General features: G+C 37.8%; 1 protein-coding gene across 5 annotated transcripts in view; it reads left to right on the top strand.

Moving 5' to 3' along the window:
• The window catches only part of Cdk19 (cyclin dependent kinase 19), a 149,591-nt gene that overhangs the window by 22,814 nt on the left and 107,020 nt on the right, over window positions 1–19,757 (top strand). For 2 of the 5 annotated variants that reach the window (XM_048353910.1, XM_048353907.1), the window contains exon 2: window positions 9,542–9,602. The exons of the other annotated variants lie outside the window; for them this stretch is intronic. The gene's annotated coding sequence lies outside the window, so the exon portion shown is untranslated. The remainder of the gene's footprint in view (window positions 1–9,541; window positions 9,603–19,757) is intronic. 5 annotated transcript variants of the gene reach the window in all.

The following is a 19,757-nucleotide window of genomic DNA, read 5'->3' as shown; positions in this document are numbered from 1 at the left end:
TATTCTTAGCTATATAACGTGAGCAAATTAGCTGTGTCTTATTTTGCTCAATGGTAAAATGGACAGTAAGAGTAGTTAGTTCCCACCCTATGGAGTTGTTGTTAGGCATGGGTAACGTAACATGTGAAATACTTAACTGTGCCTGTCATATAACAAGTACTAGTACTGTTGTTAGTCTTTTCATACTTGTGCATTTTTTATTTCTGAAGAGGTTGAAAAATAGATATCACCAAATTACTGTCTTAAAACATTGTTTCTTTTACAGTAAAACCCTTCATAACTCAGGTGTCATTTAGTTTGTGTTACACAATCTTTGTTTCATTATTTCTGTTATTAATGTATAACTCTACAAAATAAGAAAGTTCATGTAAAAATATTATATTTTCTAACGTTAATATGAAAAAATATATTACATTTTTTGGACAGTCCTGTTATGTAGCCAAAGCTAGCCACAAACAGACTTCTTCTGCCTTGGTTTCCCTACAACTGGAAATTTAGTACAACACCATACACTTAATTTTTGATTAGAAAAATTTCAAGTATGGAGAAAAGTTTAAATTTTAGTTTCATGATTACTCATGGATCCACAAAGTCCTTTTTTCTGAAAAAAAAATCAAGCATTAAAAATATTTCTATAAGGGGTCAGTGAATGTTTTAGGCGTTGGAGGCCATATGGTCCCTGTTAAAATTAAATGAGTGAAATTCTATAGTTGTAGTAAGCTGCCATAGACAATGGGTGAAAAAATGGGAATAGCAGTGTTCCAATAAAACTTCATTTATAAAACAAACATCTTGGGCTGGGAATGTGGCTTAGTGTGAATGTGGCTTAGAATGCTTGCCTAGCAAGCATGAAGCCCCGGGTTCAATTCCTCAGTATCATATAAACAGAAAAAGCCAGAAGTACCTCTGTGGCTCAGGTGGTATAGTGCTAGCCTGGAGCAAAAGAAGTTCAAGGACAGTGTCCAGGCCCTGAGTTGAAGCCCCAGGACTGGCAAAACAAACAAACAAATAAAATTATCTGAATTTGACTTGGATTATAGTTATACCTTTTTTTTTTTCCAGTTCTGGGGTTTGAACTCAGAGCCTGAGCACTGTCCCTGAGCTTCTTTTTGCTCAAGGCTAGCACTCTGCCACTTGGGCCACGGCACCACTTCTGGCTTTTTCTATATATGTGGTGCTGAGGAATTGAACCCAGGGCTTCATGTATGGGAGGCAAGCACTCTACCACTAGGCCATATTCCCAGTCCAGTTATACGTTTCTTGATCCAGGTTTAAACAGCAAGTCACTTCATTTGCTTTCTCTGCGAATGTACTTGTATATACACATAAACTTTTCTTAACCATTGGAAAATACGTTACAGTTATCATGGTTACATGTATTGCCTAAAAATATTCACACTGTATATACCCTCAATATCTCAGCATTCATTTCCTAAAAATCACATTCTTCTTTAAAACCACAATACTATTATTACAGCTAAGAACATGATACTTTTTATACTATATTAGTCTGAAAGTGAAAAATCCTTAAATTTGCTCTTTAATAGTTAACTTACTGAATTGTCTCAGTTTCTAGCCTTCTTTATCTGATTCTATTTTTAAATTTTCTTTTTGTCTTTTTATATTCTTTTACTTCTTTAGATAAAAGATAAAAGCCACCAGGCTTGTGTCTCATACCTGTAGTAAGCCTAACTACTCAGGAGGCTGAGATCTGAGGATTGTTGTTCAAAGCTAGCCTAAGCATGAAAGTCCATGAAACTCTTATCTCCAATTAGCCTTCAGAAAACTGGAAGTGAAGCTGTGACTCAAAGAGGTAGATTGCTAGCCTTGAGCTGAAGAGCTCAAGGATAATGCTCAGGACCTGAGTTCAGCCCTCCAACTGCCCTCCTACCCCAAAAAATCTGCATTGAGGAAAGCAGTGTGTTGATTTTTACATGTTCAATCTGTTTTTTTTTTTTTTTTTTTTGGCCAGTCCTAGGCCGTGAACTCAGGGCCTGAGCACTGTCCCTGGCTTCTTTTTTGCTCAAGGCTAGCACTCTGCCACTTGAGCCACAGCGCCACTTCTGGCCATTTTCTGTATATGTGGTGCTGAGGAATTGAACCCAGGGCCTCATGTATATGAGGCAAGCACTCTTGCCACTAGGCCATATCCCCAGCCCCTACATGTTCAATCTGATGAAAGGAATGTTTTTAAAAAATGTATTTAAAAAAATTAAAACACCTAGATTTTGCTTTTATTGAAGTAAAGCCAATACATACTTCTAAAAAGTGGCCAATGGGGAGGGGAAGGTGGAAGAAAACTGAGGGAGGGGGTAACAATTTTGACAAGAAATGTACTCACTGCCTTACGTAGGTAACTGTAACCCCTCTGTATATCACCTTGACAATAAAATTAAATTTGAAAATAAAAAGAACAACAAAAACAAAAAAGTGGCCAATTTTGTTAAATTATCTTTTACTTGGTATGATAAGTATAATGCTTCAAATGAAGCCATTCCACTCTGTGAAGGTTGTATTCCTTGTTCTACCCAAATTTACCCCTCTGCATTGTACCTCCTCCTCCTCCCATATCATCTCTTAGGCTGTGGATGCACAGACTCATTTCATTTTGTTCTGTTAAAAACATCAGTTTCAAGTGTTATATCACTGTTGTAGTTACTTTCAACATGCCATGCGAAACTGTAGCTTTTTTTGTTGATGATCCTCTTGTATCCCCTGCCTTGTGGTTGTCCCTGTGCTATCACTGTATCTCACCTGAGTACCCTAGTTACTTTATATATTGGTATTAGAACTAGGGAAAGGAAAGGGAATAACAATTGAGAGACAAAGGATAAAAAAACAAAAGACTCCAAAAACAATACTTAAAAAACCATTTGACATAAACCAACTGAACAACTCATGGGGGGTGGGGGGAGAGGGAAAGGGTTAGGGAATGAGGGAGGAGGTAACAAATTTACAAGAAATGTACCCACTGCCTTATGTATGAAGCTATAACCCCTGTGTACATCACTTTGACAATAAATTATTCAGAACCCCCCCCCAAAAAAAAAACCCACATCAGTTTCCCCGATTAGAATGAAAGAATTTGGTGTGTTGTTATAATGGTGGGATTGTAGACTGGATTTAGGTATAGTGTAATTCAAGATGGAACAAACAAAAGACTTTAGTCTTTTTTTTTTTTTCCAGTCCTGGGGCTTGAACTCAGGGCCTGAGCACTGTCCCTGGCTTTTTCTTTTCTTTTTTCTTTTTTCCTTTTTTTGCGCAAGGCTAGCCACTTGAGCAATAGTGCCACTTCTGCCCTTTTCTGTGTATGTGGTGCTGAGGAATTGAATCCAGGGCTTCATGTATATGAGGCGAGCACTTTACCACTAGGCCATATTCCCAGCCAAGACTTTATTCTCTTTAGGTTAATGATGGTAAGTAGTCTAATAGGAACATATTCAAGATTCTTTGTACCTTCTTGTAGTATATGCAGAGGAAAGAAAACTTACACAGTTAGGAAGGAAAGAAATAGAACAGAAAGTTATTCAGGATGGCTGGAGAAAACTCAGGGTGGAGATTGGGAATGCATTGGGAGAGAAAGTAGAGTATGATCACATTGTCCAAGCCAAAGAATTTGGCTTTTAACCTGATGGAGAATGGGAGTAATAGATTCCATATAGAGTAGTTTTCGTCAGTTCTCAAAAGGGAAATAGTAATTTTTTCTCATTAGAAAAAGCATTCTTTTTATTACAAATTAAACCAGTTTAAAAAGAAGGTGATGAAAGATTCCATAATCTCACTTAGTAGAGGTAGCCTTAGTCCAAAGTATCTGTATAGTTTGTAGAGAGGAATTGCACAATTAGATTTGCATTTGCGATGGTGTGGGAGATGATGAGGACAAACGGCATTGAAGTATAAGTTGGAGTCTACCAGAGAGACCCAGATGAGAAATGATGAAAACTTGTTCTTAGTAGCAACTGTGGGTAGACAAGGGGCAAGGCTGGTGTAAAGTGCCAGGGAGATACATACATATGAGGTGGGATTCAGTGACCAGTTAGATGAGTCAAGTGAAGGACAGATAAATGACCAGAATAGCATTTGAATGTTCTTTCTAGAAGCTAGGATCAAACTAGCAGCTTACTGAGTAGAAAAGTATGAAAGGGAAATCTGTTTTTACCAACAACATAATTCGAATGTGAGAATCTATCGTTTTGTTGCTATTTCTTTCTTTGCTTCTATGCTAATTTGAAAGATGAGGGTAAAAATAAGAAATCAATTCTGTTTTGATAGAGAAGAGCTATTACATCATGCTCTTTTTCCTTGCTAATTATGTTTTTTCCTTGTGTTAAGGATAGCAGGGGCCTTTGAAAAGTTGCTTCTGTTTTGGAGGGGTAGCATTTTGCTGTCTCTTCTTTTTTGGTGCTACAGGGTTAAAGTAGAAAAAAATGGAAAAGACAGAAACATTTTCTGTTCTTTATGTAGAAAATGAAAATTAAAGACTCAAAATGGTGGTTAATTGGAGATTAGAGCCTTGTGGAGTTTCTTGTCCAGGCTGGCTGGACAAGATCTCAGCCTCTTGAGTAGCTAGGATTACAGCCACTGGCACCTGGTGAAATAGATTTTTTTTTTTGAATGAAAATCCAATTGCAGCAGCCACGAGTAGTTTTGAAAAATAAGCCATAGGCTCTAGAATTTTTTTCCTCACCTTGGAATAGGAACTTTTAATATCCTGCCTTGCCTTGTAGTTGCATATAGAATGAAAGGCTTACCTAAGTCTAGAGTATTAGAACTAGAGTGGTTATCTATGCTAAACCCTTAAAAGGCCTTTTTATTTTCCAATTTCTTCCAGGTGTTTACAATCTGGTACTGAGTTGCCTCATGGAGGAGCTTTGTTGTTATCCCAAGGCCAGGGATCTAAATAAATCCTACTGGACACAGCCATTTCCAGAAGGTTTTGAGGTGGTCCTAATATTGAGAGCCTTTTTCTTTTTTGGGTCAAAAATCAGTTCTACTGGAGAGTTACAGTATGGGTTAGATAGTTCCCCACCCCCCTCCTTTTTTTTTTCTCCTGCCAGTCCTGGGGCTTGGACTTAAGGCCTGAGCACTGTCCCTGGCTTCTTTCTGCTCAAAGCTAGCACTCTTACCTCTTGAGCCATAGTGCCACTTCCTGCCTTTTGGTTTATGCTGAGGAATCAAACCCACTGCTTTGTGCATGCTAGGCAAGCACTCTATCACTAAGCCACATTCCCAACCCAAGATAACAGTTTTATTAGTTTCCTTGGCCATTTTTAGCAGTGTTAATGCTACCTACCTTCTGTAAAAACAGAACCAAAATTATCTTACATCTATCTATCTATCTATCTATCTATCTATCTATCTATCTCTACTTTGTATTGGTATTAGGGCTTGAATTCAAGTGTGCTGTCCCTGAGCTCCTTTTGCTCAAGGCTAGTCTCTGCCACTTGAGCCACAGCGCCACTTCTGGCTTTCTGTGCTTAATTGCAGGTAAGAATCTCATGGACTTTTCCTGCCTTCGGTGGCTTCAAACCTTGATCCTCAGATCTCAGCCTCCTGAATAGTGTATAGCAGTAGTAGACTATAGTATAGTCTACTATATACTACAGTGTATATAATATACTTTATACTATTATAGTGTATAATTTATATTTTACCTTCGTTAAACTTACATTTTCTGTAAGTTCTTACATAATACTTATAAGTTTAGATATACAGCCCACATATTTAGTAGGCTATTAAATTTTAATCACTTAATATAAGGCCTTTATACAATAGATAACTTAAATGAACTCTGATTTAATTAGAAATCAGTTTCCTAAGTAGAGGCCTGATAAAGTTAGCAGAAACAAAGCTTTACATTGATAAGAAAATCTTTCCCTAAACTCAGTTTTTTACATATGTTACTAAGATATATATATATATATATATACATATATATATATATATATTTTTTTTTTTGGCCAGTCCTGGGCCTTGAACTCAGGGCCTGAGCACTGTCCCTGGCTTCCTTTTTGCTCAAAGCTAGCACTCTGCCACTTGAGCCACAGTGCCACTTCTGGCCGTTTTCTGTATATGTGGTGCTTTACTTTACTACTTGAGAAGAGTCTCTTATATGAAGTCCTTCTGTTTCATTCCACTTTAATTTGAAATTATTTTTACAGAATTTTTGAATTTATAATAACTTTTTCCAATAAAATCAAAGATTCCTAGTACAGTTTTAGAATGAAGGCTAAGAAAGAAAAAATATCAAATAATCATCCTACATAACAATTTATAAAAGCCCATTTGTAGCAGCTACTTAAGAAGTTGAGATCTGAGCATCAATGTTCAAAGTCAGCCAGGGCAGAAAAGTCCGTGAGACTCTTCTCTCCAGTTATCTCTCTTATTTACCACTAGCTCAAATTGTAGACTCCTAAACCTGAGTAAAAAAATCCTAGAGACAGGTTCCAGGTGCTGAATTCAAACCCCAGTACTGTCACCAAAAGAAAAAAACACACGTATGTTTGTTTATTTTATTGCCAGACCTGGGGCTTGAACTCAGGGCCTGGCTTCTTTTTGCTCAAGGCCAGCACTCCACCACTTGAACCACAGCGCCACTGCCAACCTTTTCTGTTTATGTGGTGCTAAGGAATGGAACTCAGAGCTTTATGCATGCTAGGTAAGCTCTCTACAGCTAAGCCACATTCGTAGCCCAGTATATTTGTCTTAAAAGTAATCAAAGTGGGCTGGGGATATGGCCTAGTGGCAAGAGTGCTTGCCTCATATACATGAGGCCCTGGGTTCAATTCCCCAGCACCACATACACAGAAAACGGCCAGAAGTGGCGCTGTGGCTCAAGTGGTAGAGTGCTAGCCTTGAGCAAAAAGAAGCCAGGGACAGTGCTCAGGCCCCGAGTCCAAGACCCAGGACTGGCAAAAAAAAAAAAAAAAAAAAAAAGTAATCAAAGTGTCTTTGTGACAAGGAGTTGGATATTTTGTTGAAACAGATTTTGTTTTTTTTCTTTTTGCCAGTCCTGGGGCTTGGACTCAGGGCCTGAGCACTGTCCCTGGCTTCTTCTTGCTCAAGGCTAACACTCTGCCACTTGAGCCACAGTGCCACTTCTGGCCATTTTCTGTATATGTGGTGCTGGGGAATTGAACCCAGGGCCTCATGTATACGAGGCAAGCACTCTTGCCACTATTCCATATCCCCAGCCCGCTGAAACAAGAAATATTTGAGAGAAAATGATCATACTTAAATTCAGGAAGACTGTGAATCTTTTGCTCCTGTGGTTTTATCAACATGCAGCTTTATTGAGAAATCTAGGTAAGTCAGTCCCTGTTAGAGACACCTGGAGCCTCACAGGACATTGAGAGTTGGCTGATCGAGACTCCCAATAATAGGAATCTCATTTGGTTGGGATTATCCCCTAGTCGATATAGAGGGGCAGTTTCCCATGTTTGTGCTCATAGCAGTGGCAGCATGTTCCTGGATATCATGGCCCCTTCTTAGGATGTGCAGCTTTCTGGTGCCTTGGTTCACACATTTGGAATGAGGTCTTGATGTTTGTCTGGGTTGGCCTGGACCATAATCTTCCTACTTAGACTTTTCACAAAGCTAGGATGCAAGGGTCTTTCAACTGTGTCTTTCAACTCTTATCCACACTTAGCTTTTAATGGTTAAGATAGGGTGGTTTCATGGCTTTTTTGCACAGTCTGGCTTTGAACTGTGATCCACTTGATGTTAGCTTTCTGAGTAGCTAGGATTTCAGACGTGAGCCACTGTACCTGACTGTAGGTTTGAATTATTTCTAGCTGCCTACTTCTAGGCAGCTTTCTTAAATTCCTTACATCTATCTCATTTCTTTATCTATGCAGCATATAATATGCACTCAGTGTTGTGAAGATCTTATGATTTAATACTTGTGCAATTCTTAGAAGTACATCTGTCATAATCTTATGTAAGCCTTTGCTACTATTTTTTTCTCCTTTTGGGTTTTAGAAATACATGCAATATGCAAGTACTGTTTCAAACACATTTATGCCTTAAACTTAGAATGTCATAGCACAGCTTTAGAGAAAGAAGTTGTTTTGGGAACTAAGATTATATCTGAGGCAGATAGTGTTGGTCATATTGCTAAATTAGTAATATACAATCATCACTTGGAGACGGTGTCCTATTCTTGCCTTTCATCCTTGAACACTGTTCTAGATTGTTCTAGCTAGATGAGTCTTTTTTCTCTGCTTCTTTGAGCATCCTTACTCCGTTCCCCACACTCCTGGTTGGGTACTATATTCTCTCTGGTTCTACATTGTTTTCTGTTAAGTTGCTAATGTAAGTCAAATGCATTGACTTAAAAGTTTGAAAAATATAACATTTGTGGCTTATAGTTTCTTAATACTATGTTTCATTTAATGCTCTATATGAATATGAGAGATAGTGAAGGAGTCCTCAAATTGAACAACTGGTTGAGAGATTAATTACCTGGACTTTAGGGTCCATGTTCTATTACAGTATTAGTACTGTATTTCTTCATGAATCATCATATATTAAGACAGTTCTTTGTTCCTCTAATAGTTATTTGGTAATATGTTTATAAAGATTTGTGGATATTATGTAAGTGTAGTATGTCCTGCTCTTTTAGATTTAATAGTTAAGGAAAATTATATGACTACTTATTTCCATGAACTATTCATGTTTTTGAGTTTTTTTTTTTTTTTTGTGTGTGTGTGTGTGTGTGTGTGTGTGTGTGTGTTTTAGTCCAGGCTGGCTTTGACTTGTGATCCTCCTGGCTTAGCCTCCTGACTACTGGGATTAAGGACATGCACAATCATGTCTAATTATTTTGGAGTTTTTATTTTTTCATCACTTTCACTAGAAAAGAATCAAATAAAATCTGAGATCTCAATATTTTACCTGATTAAATCCTTAATATTTTACAGAAACATTTTCTGAAAAGCCTGTCATATTTTATGCTTGTTTTATTATATAATATTGGAACAATAGATTCCTTCCTACTGTCCAACACACATGGTAATTAACCTTTTCCAACCATAATTTCAAAATTAAATCTTGCCATTGCAATAGCTTTATAGTTCTACTTTCCAGATTTTTCCTGTGCATTTGTCATTTTCTTGGTGTGTTTTGAATCATTCTCTTATATTGTCAATAATTTCTAGTCTTAAGAGAATCTCTTGCACTGTTGGTCTGTCCACATTCCCTTTTTTGAAGTGTATTTTTCTATTTAATTTCTTATATTTTTCATGTATAAATATATATTGGTCCTCACATAATTAAAAGTGATTGTTACTTTCAGTATAAATGAAATCATTTTATTGTTCTTTTAGTTTTTATAGTATTACTTCTTTTGATAAGCATATACATTAGATAAGGCTCAACTTTTGATCTGTTAGCAATACATTGTTAATTTGCCCACTTTCAAAACTTAATTTCCTTGGCAGATATGTAGATTTTTGATAGGCATTTGGCATTTTATGTTTTGGGCAGTGTAACTTTAAATCTACATAAACTTCTCTGCCTTTTGCCTCTGCTGTATTCGTAGATTCCAGGAGTGCTTCGTGTATGGACCTCAAGCGTTGGAGGTAGCAGCTTTTCAGCAGAAGGTAAAGCAGAGTGTTGCCTTCTGGTGTCATTGTGTGTGTGTGCTGGGGTGGCTATACGGCTATTTTCACCACAAAATTATTTATAATCATGCATTAAATGATTCACTTTCACTGGATGGAAAAATCATTAATACCTTCACAACTTTATTAATAAAATATGTATAAAGTAGAAAACTTTAAGTAGAAATAAAGACTAAATTTTATTTTTTATGCCATTAACTGAGTAGGCATCGTTAAGAAAAGAGATCATTAATAAAAATGTATAAAATACAATGTATAATTTTCTCAGACTTAAATGCACTATGATTTCTTCCTGGGAACTTGTCCAAGTCATTATTTATATGTTGTATTATTCTCTGCTGCTCCTTTTACTGAAAGATTGCTTCACAATAAACAAGAGGCAGCCTGGCCAATGACTCATGACTGGAGGATAGACATTCTTGCATTATATTCCATTGACAAAAATATTGGTTTCCAATATGGTAATTACCTGTCAGTCGAACTTGTTAATATCCTTGTCTTTCAAGTTATTTCTTGTTTCAGCAGAGCAGCAAACACATCCCACATACTTGTAAAATATGTTTTTGTAGATACTTTTTAATGAGTTGCTTTTTGAGGAAATTATGATTAGTGATGAGAAAATTTGACATACCTTTTCTAGATAATGCGCCTTTGATGAAAACAGAAACATTTTTCCATTTATCCCATTTATCTACTAGATATTAAAAACCATTTTTATTGAATTTATGCAACCATTTATGAATATTCTTTTGGTGATACTTGAATTTTTTTTTAAGATCCATGGCAGCTAATGCAATGATTTTTTTTTTTTTGTTGTTGTTGTTCTTGTATTGAGGCTTAAACTTATGACAGGACCAGGTCACTCTTTCTTAGCTTTTTTTTTACTCAAGGCTAGTACTCTACCTCTTGAACCACACCTCAGTTTCTGGCCTTTTGTTGGTTAATTGGAGGTAAGAGTTTCCACTTCTGGCTGGCTTTTTTCTTTTTTTGTAGTTTATTAGAAGTAAGAGTCTCATGGAATTTTCTGTTCTGTCTGGCTTCAAACTGCAATTCTCAGATCTTAGCCTTCTGAGAAGCTAGGATTATAGGCATGAGCTACCAGCTCCAAGCTAAAAGTACTTTTTTAATACGTTATTTTTATTATCTTTAAGCAGTTGTTTAAAGGAATTTCAATTCAACATGTCACTTTGTTAGTACAATGCATCCTTTTTTTTTTTTTTTTGCCAGTCCTGGGCCTTGGACTCAGGGCCTGAGCACTGTCCCTGGCTTCTTCCCGCTCAAGGCTAGCACTCTGCCACTTGAGCCACAGCGCCACTTCTGGCCGTTTTCTGTATATGTGGTGCTGGGGAATCGAACCTAGGGCCTCGTGTATCCGAGGCAGGCACTCTTGCCACTAGGCTATATCCCCAGCCCCAGTACAATGCATCTTGATCAGTGTCTTCCCTTTTATCATTCTTCCTCATCTCTTCCAACTCTGCTCATCCCTTCAGTTTACCTGGTTCCATTTGTAAAAATATTTTATTTTATTTATTTATTTTGCCAGTTCTAGGGCTTGAACTCAGGGCCTGAGCACCGTCCCTGCCTTCTTTTTTGCTCAAAGCTAGCACTCTACCACTTGAGCCACAGCGCCCACTTCTGGCTTTTTCTGTGTATGTGGTGCTGAGGAATCGAACACAGGGCTTCATGCATGCTAGGTGAGCACTCTACCACTAAGCCACATTCCCAGCCTAAAAATATTTTAAATGATAGTATTTAGGCAACTTTAAAATATGCCTTATTGTTAGTGATGTGCACAACATTTAACTCCTGTGTTGCCTATTACATTATGACAAACTGTAGTGCCCAGTATGCACTGCAGCACATATCTGTATATTGAATAAAGTCTGAAATTCTGGATGCTTAGCATAAACCTCCATCTTGCTGGAAAAGTTAGATGGCCAGTAATATTAGGCATCTAAACAATTAGTGAATCCACTAAATTTTTGATTGTTAGTTGCAGGGTATTAGGTTATCACCTCTCTGGAAACTTAACCATACAAGTGATGTTGATTTTTTTCTGAGACTACTTGTCAAGAACACTGTCCTGCATGCTATGCTGTGCATTCTAGTTGAAATATCTGTTTGTGAACTTCTTCCTTGGTGTGTCTAAATAAGTTATCCTTTCTTCATATCTCAGTTAAACACCCGGAAAATACTAACATGCTAAAAGCTATGGTGTTAAAAAAGGAGACATTATTACCTTTAATCGAGAAACAGTAGGCCCTTGGTATCCATGAGTATGTGGTTTCTATGAGACTGTTGTTGAAGAAAACAAAGCATAGCATTCAGTCTTGTACTTCTGTAACAGTACCCAATGTCTGCTAAAGACACATTGCCGGGCTGGGGATATAGCCTAGTGGCAAGAATGCCTGCCTCGGATACACGAGGCCCTAGGTTCGATTCCCCAGCACCACATATACAGAAAACGGCCAGAAGCGGCTCTGTGGCTCAAGTGGCAGAGTGCTAGCCTTGAGCGGGAAGAAGCCAGGGACAGTGCTCAGGCCCTGAGTCCAAGGCCCACGACTGGCCAAAAAAAAAAAAAAAAAAAAAAAAAAGACACATTGCCTTTCAAACAACCTCATATTTTCAGCAATTTTGAGCAATTAACTTTTAACTTGCTTTTGGAACCTCCTTTATTTTTTGGGAAGCAGCTTTTCACAAAAATAAGGGCAGGCAAACACTCAGCAGGTCACAGGAGGATTTAACCACAACTGATTATAATGTGGAACTGATGGAGAGAGTCTCTGCACTAACTCAGCTGTGTAATGTATGGGAGGAATTAAATATTTTTTGTTTTGATTTATTTTTGACAATAAATACAGTAAGGGGAATACAGTAAGGTGAGTGTACTATATCTAAAATCACTTAACAGTGTTAAGAACCAAATAATGGAGCTGAAGACATGGTTCAGATGGTAAGGCCCTGCCTAGCAAGTGCAAAACTCTGAGTTCAAACTCCAGTAGTCACCATATCCCTCAATAGTCAGTATTTATTTTAGGTATTGTGATCATTTTCTTAAGTGATAGTCATCAGGATCCTGTTCTGCCTCATATTTTCAGGATTATAGTTTATTCCGTGTGTGTGTGCACGTGCGCGCACCGCCAGTACTGTGGCTTGAACTCAGGACCTGGGAGCTGTCCCTTAGCCTTTTCTGCTCAAATCTGGAGCTCTGTGACTTGAGCCACAGGTCCACTTTTGGCTTTTAGACATTTTTGGCTTTTGGACATTAGAGACTTCATGGATTGTCCTGTCTGGGCTGGGTTCTAACTGCAGTCATCAGCTCTGAGCCTCCCTGAGTAGTTAGGATCACCAGTGTGAGCCATTGGTGCCTGGCTCATCACATTAGTTTCACATCTTTATCTCTAATATACATTTTCTTTTGAAGCTATGGGTTTCTCCAAATGTTCCTTGGACATCTCTATTTAGATATCACCACAATCCATTGAATTTCAACTTCTCAAAAACTCAATGAATAGTTTCATTGCCACCCATTGCATAAGCCAGAAACTGGGAATCATTCTGTGTTTTTCTTGTTTTTTTTTTTTTTAAACCACATGTTCTGTTCCTGTGGTTTCCTAATTATCTGTCAGATTCAGCCACTCATTTTATTCCCTGTGTCACCATCCTAATTTAGACTATAGGCACCACTAACAGGTTATTTCCAAGTTCTCTTTACTAGTCTACTTGGCTATCTTCATACTTCTAAACTATTTACAAAAACATAGATTGCTTAACATTCTTACTTTGTTTCTTGGCATGAAGTTCAGTTTCCTTACCATGATTGTCTGTTTTGATTTATTTAGCCCTGCTCTTTTCTTCAGCTTTAATTTGCTTTCACTATTTGAAACCAGCTTTAGTGAACTTGTGATATATATGTCCTCTGTTTCTGAGCTTTAACACATCCTGTTCCTTTTCTCAGAAGAGGAATATGAAGAAATGAAAATAATTGCTTAGTGATTTAATAAACACAGATGTTAGAGCTAGCTGCCACTTCGTAGTTTGTAATCTACAGTGAGTTGCTTACCTTCTCTGCTTTCGGCATCCTCATCTGTACAAAATGGTAATGTATGCTTCATAGCATATGGTAGGGATTAAAAGTCAATATTTGAGGCTCTTAGATTTTTCCTTGCCATGTAGTAAATACCATAAGTGTAACTGTTCATTATAGCTTTTAATGTAATTGTGTTATCTCATTGGATGATGATGATGGTGGTAGTTGGTATTTGTAAGCAAGGTCTTGCTTGGTAACCTAGACTGGCTTGAACTTCACTATGTAGAACAGACTGGCCTTACACTTGGAGTCTTCTGCCTGTACTTCCCAAGTGTTGGGATTGCATTCATGCATACCATGCCCAACATGTAAGAATTTTGTAATACATAAGTTAGTAAATGCTTTTGTAATTTACTTTAAAAAATTTTATAAGCTGGGTACTGGTGATCCATGCCTATAATCCTAGCTACTCAGGAGGCTGAGATCTAGAGGCTCACCATTCAAAGTCAGCCCAAGCAGAAAGTCTGTAATTCTCCATCTCCAAAATAACCAGGAAAAAGCAGGGCTGGAGTCATGGTTCAAGTGGTAGAGTGTTAGTCCATCAAGCAAGCTAAGGGAGCATGAAACTCTAAATTCAAATTCTAGTACTGACCCTACCAAAAGAATATGATAATGCAGCACACTTAATGTATCTTTAGTATCATTAGCAGAGAGCTGACACTTTAATTTTCCCTGTTTTTTGTGCCATGTTGATTAAAGTTTTAAGTAAGCCAGGTGCCGGTGTCTCATGCCTGTAATCCTAGCTACTCAGGAGGCTGAGATCTGAGGATTGTTGTTTGAAGCCAGCCCAGGCAAAAATGTCTCTGAGACTCCTCAGTAAACTACTTAGAAAAAGCCAAAAGTGGAGCTTGTGGTAGAATGCTAGCCTTGAACCAAAGAAGCTCAGGGATAGTGCCTAGGCCCTAAGTTTCAAGCCCCAGAATTGGTACATACACATACACACAAAAAAACCTTTCAGGTAGAGGCTGGGAATATGGCCTAGTGGTAAAGTACTTGCCTTGTATACATGAAGCCCTGGGTTCCGTTTCTCAGCACCACATATATAGAAAAAGTCGGAAGTGGTTCTGTGGCTCAAGTGGTAGAGTACTAGCCTTGAGCAAAAAGAAGCCAGGAACAGTGCTCAGGCCCTGAGTTCAAGCCCCAGGACTGGCAAACAAACAAACAAAACAAAAAACAAAAAAACTTTCAAGTAAATGGGCCAGTCGCCGATGGCTCCTGATTGTAATCCTATCTACTCAAGATGCTAAGATTTGAGGATCAGGGTTTGAAGCCAGCCCAAGCAGGAGTCTTTTGAGATTCTTCTCTATTTAACCAGCAAAAAGCCAGAAGTAGAGCTGTAGCTCAAGTCGTAGAGGGCCAGTCTTGAGTGAAAAAGCTGAGGCGCAGCACCTAAGCCCTGAATTCAAGCCCCAGTACTGGCATGCATGTGCACACTTGCACATGTACACAAACACAAGTTTTAAGGAAAGTTTTCTAAAGAAATTCACTTCCTATTTCACATGTATTCTAGAGCTTGTGTATCATAAATGTTCAGATGGTTTATATCAGCTAGGAACAACATATGAAACTTTTTAATCAACAGAAGATGCCTCAGTGGCTTAGGTTTGTAGGACCTTCTATCGTTAAATTAGCGTATGTTTAAAATTTTAAAGTGTTGACTTTGATTTTTTTGCCTATTCTTTTTTCCTGTGGTTTTTTTTTTATTGATGCTTAGAATACTATATGATTTCATGGAGACTGAACTCTAAAAGTGAAGCTGAGGAGTGGATTGGGCATAACAAGTAGCAATAAAACCAAGAAACAACCTCCTCCCAAGTGCAAGTAAGATGGTGATCCAGTAATGTCTGATCTAATGATCAAATTCTATCTGAACTGTCAGTTCAAATTGGAAAATGACAAAATATTTACAGTTTTACCTTTCTTCCAGAAGGACGTTGTTGCCTTCTGGTTGAGTTTTTCAGATATGACTATCTTTTCAATGAAAATATTGCTGTAAGGATATCACTGTTGTTTTGCTTTTAGTTTTTAGAATATATTTCTAAACATTCATGATTTTCTTTTTGTCATTTAACCATTTGAAGTTAAGTTGCAGACATCATAATATCACCTCCAAATATCTGAGCCTATATCTCCTAAGAATGAAGACATTATTTTGTTGAACTGTAATAACTATTATCCTACATTAAAGACAGTAAAATAAAAACTAAAAATAACATTACCCACTAGGTGTTGATGGTTCACTCTTACAATCCTAGTTACGAGGAGGCTGAGATCTGAGAATTGAAGTTTGAAGCCACCAGGGCCAGGAGAGTCCATGGCACTCTTATCTCCAATTAAACTCCACAAAAGCTGAGTGGAGCTATGTGGCTCATTTGATAAGAGTGCTAGCCTTGAGCAAATAAAGCTCAGGGATGGCATCCAGGCCTTGAGTTCAAGCTCCAGGACTGGCACACACACACAAACTAACATTAACTATGATGTCATAATCATTATATAAAATCTAGTCCATATTTAAAATTTCCTATATGTCCTACAGTTAAACTTTTTTTTTTTTGCCAGTCCTGGGCCTTGGACTCAGGGCCTGAGCACTGTCCCTGGCTTCTTTTTGCTCAAGGCTAGCACTCTGCCACTTGAGCCACAGCGCCACTTCTGGCCATTTTCTGTATATGTAGTGCTGGGGAATCGAACCCAGGGCCTCATGTATACGAGGCAAGCACTCTTGCCACTAGGCCATATCCCCAGCCAACAGTTAAACTTTTATAGCTATTTTTACTTGAACCACAATTCATTCAAGATTTTAATTTTTTGTTCTGGTACTGGAGCTTGACCTCAGGGCCTCTTGCCCTTGCTCTGCTTGGCCTTAGCATTTTTCAGCTCTAGGGGCGGAGGACAAGAGTTTCCTGTGACAATGCACTAGACTCCTATAACCTACCTAGGCTTTGCCACTGTCTTGGACTGCTCTCCATGACCCAGCATGGTGCCTGGAGGACAGGCCTCTCAAATGAATAAAGTAACAGATCACAGTAGTTCTACTCTTGAGTTTCCTTGGGCTTGGCATAACTAAGAGGAAATATTTGTATCCATAATTTCAAATTTAGAAACAGTTCAAGACAAATAAAAAGAGGCCATGCTTAAATAACATCTCACTCCCTACTAACTGTCTATAACCAAGTAGTTAAAGCTTAAGTCAATCTGATTTCTGTCATAAATTGTGAATGAAACATGCCCTCATTAGCATGACCTGGTAAAATTAAACCAATTAGCTATTCACAAATTAGTTTAAGCGGTTGAAGCAGTTTCCTTCTTTCCTATCTTTCTGTGTCTGTGTGCTGGCTTGAACTCAGGAGCTTTCTATAGGATTTTTTTTACTCACAGCTGGTCTCTACTACTTGATTTGTGTTGATAATTGCATGGGTTACATATGATGTTACTGTCACATATATTGACCTTTGATAATTTCATGATAAATTTAAAAAATTATTGTTACTAAAAGGTGGTATCAGTTACATAAGTCTGGTAATGAGTACATTTCATTTTGGATAATGACACTCCTTCTCTCACTCTCTTCCAGTTTTTCCCTTCCATCTCTACCCCCAAGTAGTATAGTTCATTTTCAACATAGTGTCTAGTGAGTACCACTGCTGCATTTGTTCACCCTCTGTTCTTCCATTTCTGTGCCATGATAAAAATTTAAGTTGAGCAGGATGCTGTATGCTTGTAATCTTGCCACTCAGAGATAGACTCAGGAGGACTGTGAGTTCAGCTCCAGCCAAGGCTACAAAGCAACATCTTATCTCCAAAATCAAGAGCTGGAAATGAAAGTCAGTGGTAGAATGCTTACCTAGCACATGCAAGCCTCTCGGTTCAATCTATAGTATAATTAGGGGCAATGTTTCCAAATAAGGAATGATCACTATTAAGCTGGGTTCATGATATTGAATAATTCAAGATGATACTAATATAAAAATTAAATTAAATTTTTATATTTCTGAGTCTCCCTCCCTACACTACCCTCTCTTTCTCTCTTTTTCTTTCTTTTTCTCTGTCCATCTGTCTTTTCTTTCTGTGTGGGTATGGTATGGTGTGGTGTGGAAGCTTCCTAACCTGAAAAACCCAGTTATCATACAATAAAGGAAAGGATTGATACGGATTTATTCTAGCATATTCTTGGAGAAAAACATATTGGAAATATTCAAGCATCACACAGTTTGAAGAATGTATTATTGGTAACACCTAGTTATAAAAATTGTTAGCACTGTACTATCTTAAATGTTACATTTTTGTTAGTACTATATTATCTTAAATGTTAAATTCTCATATAGTTTGGAAAAGTAAAGTTAAAGGTTAAAATTATGACAACTATTTGTCTTCTAAGGGATATGAGAGAGAAGGTTCTTCAGAAATGCTTCTATATTTCAATATTACAGGTTTGGAAATAACCACGCTGTTGGTCCACATGCAGACCCTCCTGGAGAGGATAAAAACCACAAAGTTTGTCTGTCCCATGTGCCTAGTTGTTGAAATATTTTTAGACGATGCGGTCAGAGACACATTCTCAGTCTTTTATACTCTGCCTAAATATCTGCACTAACAGTATGATTCCAGAGAGTCTCATAAGTCCTCTAGGATCTTGCCATTTCTTCTTATGGTGAATCTTAGTGGCATCTCATCACCGTTTCCCATCTGACAGAGTATAGAGAGAATGACTGATTTATATACTTGTATTCTGAGTTTAAAAGCTGAAAATCTTAAAATTACATATTTTTCATTAAACAGATGGAAGTTATAGTTAAATTTATTAAGTGAAATAATTGCTAGGTTTGATGCTTGTTCATAGTAATATAATTCAGAGTAAAGGCGTATGCCTATACTTCAGTTTATTCTGCTCAAGCTTCCAAATTTCTTTGACACCTGGGTGTGAAATTCAAAAGCCAATAATGTAATGTGTTAATTTTGCACTTTGACTTAACTGCAAAAAAAATCTTATAGTTTCCATAGCAACAATAAGCTCTCCAGATTGTGTAATATTCTTTACAGAATTAAAAATAAAGCTATGCATTACATGAGTTTCTGGAGAACTTCACTTAGGAGAACTGGGAGTTGAAATATTTCTGTTCAAAATAACTGTGATAATATATGAAAAATTTGTCAGAAGACATAGTTTTGTTTCAAGAATTTATTGCATTGTAAGCATTGTTTCATAGCATCTAAGGCAGATGGGCTCTAAAATACATATTTGTATATACATTGTAGGTATAGGGGATATTGCTTTTAATTAGATTTACCTGATGCTTGTGCTTTTTGGGGGTTTCTAAGAAGTCCATAAAAATAGGAAACAGGCCAGATGCCTATGATTTATACCTGTAATCCTAGCTACTAAGGATTCACAGACAGCCTCAAGTAGAAAAGTTCCAGCAAAAGCCAGAATGGATTGAGTATGAGTGCCAGCTGAGGAAACAAGGTAGAGGCTCTTGAGTTCAGACCCTTCGTCTGGCAAAAAAAACAGAAATAAGATGGAAGAAAAGGTGAATAAAGATTGCTTAAGCTGGCTTGGGTATGTGGCTTAGAGGTACAGTGCTTGCCTAGCATGCATGAAGCCCTGGGTTTGATTCCTCAGCACCACATAGACAGGAAAAGCTGGAAGTGGCATTGTGGCTTAGAGGTAGAGTGCTTGCCTAGCATGCATGAAGCCCTGGGTTAGATTCCTCAGCACCACATAAACAGAAAAAGCTGGAAATGGCATTGTGGCTCAAGTGTTAGAGTGCTTGAGCACTGTCCCTGGCTTTTTTATTTTTTATTTTTATTTTTTCTGCTGAAGGCTAGAGAAAAAAAAAAAAAGCCAGGGACAGTGCTCAGGCCCTGAGTTCAGGCTCCAGGACTGGCCAAAAAAAATTGCTTATGTTCTCCCCCCCACACACTTTTTTCTTTCCTTGCAGCTGCAGGGATGGTACTCGGGGCCTTGTGCTATCGGTCAGGCATCCTATTACTTAACCTACCAGACCATTTTTCCTTAGTTATTGTTGGAATAGGGTCTTACATTATTT

Source organism: Perognathus longimembris, chromosome 9 (assembly GCF_023159225.1).
Source record: "Perognathus longimembris pacificus isolate PPM17 chromosome 9, ASM2315922v1, whole genome shotgun sequence".
Lineage (NCBI taxonomy): Eukaryota > Metazoa > Chordata > Mammalia > Rodentia > Heteromyidae > Perognathus > Perognathus longimembris.
This window is presented reverse-complemented; position numbering and strand designations above follow the sequence as displayed.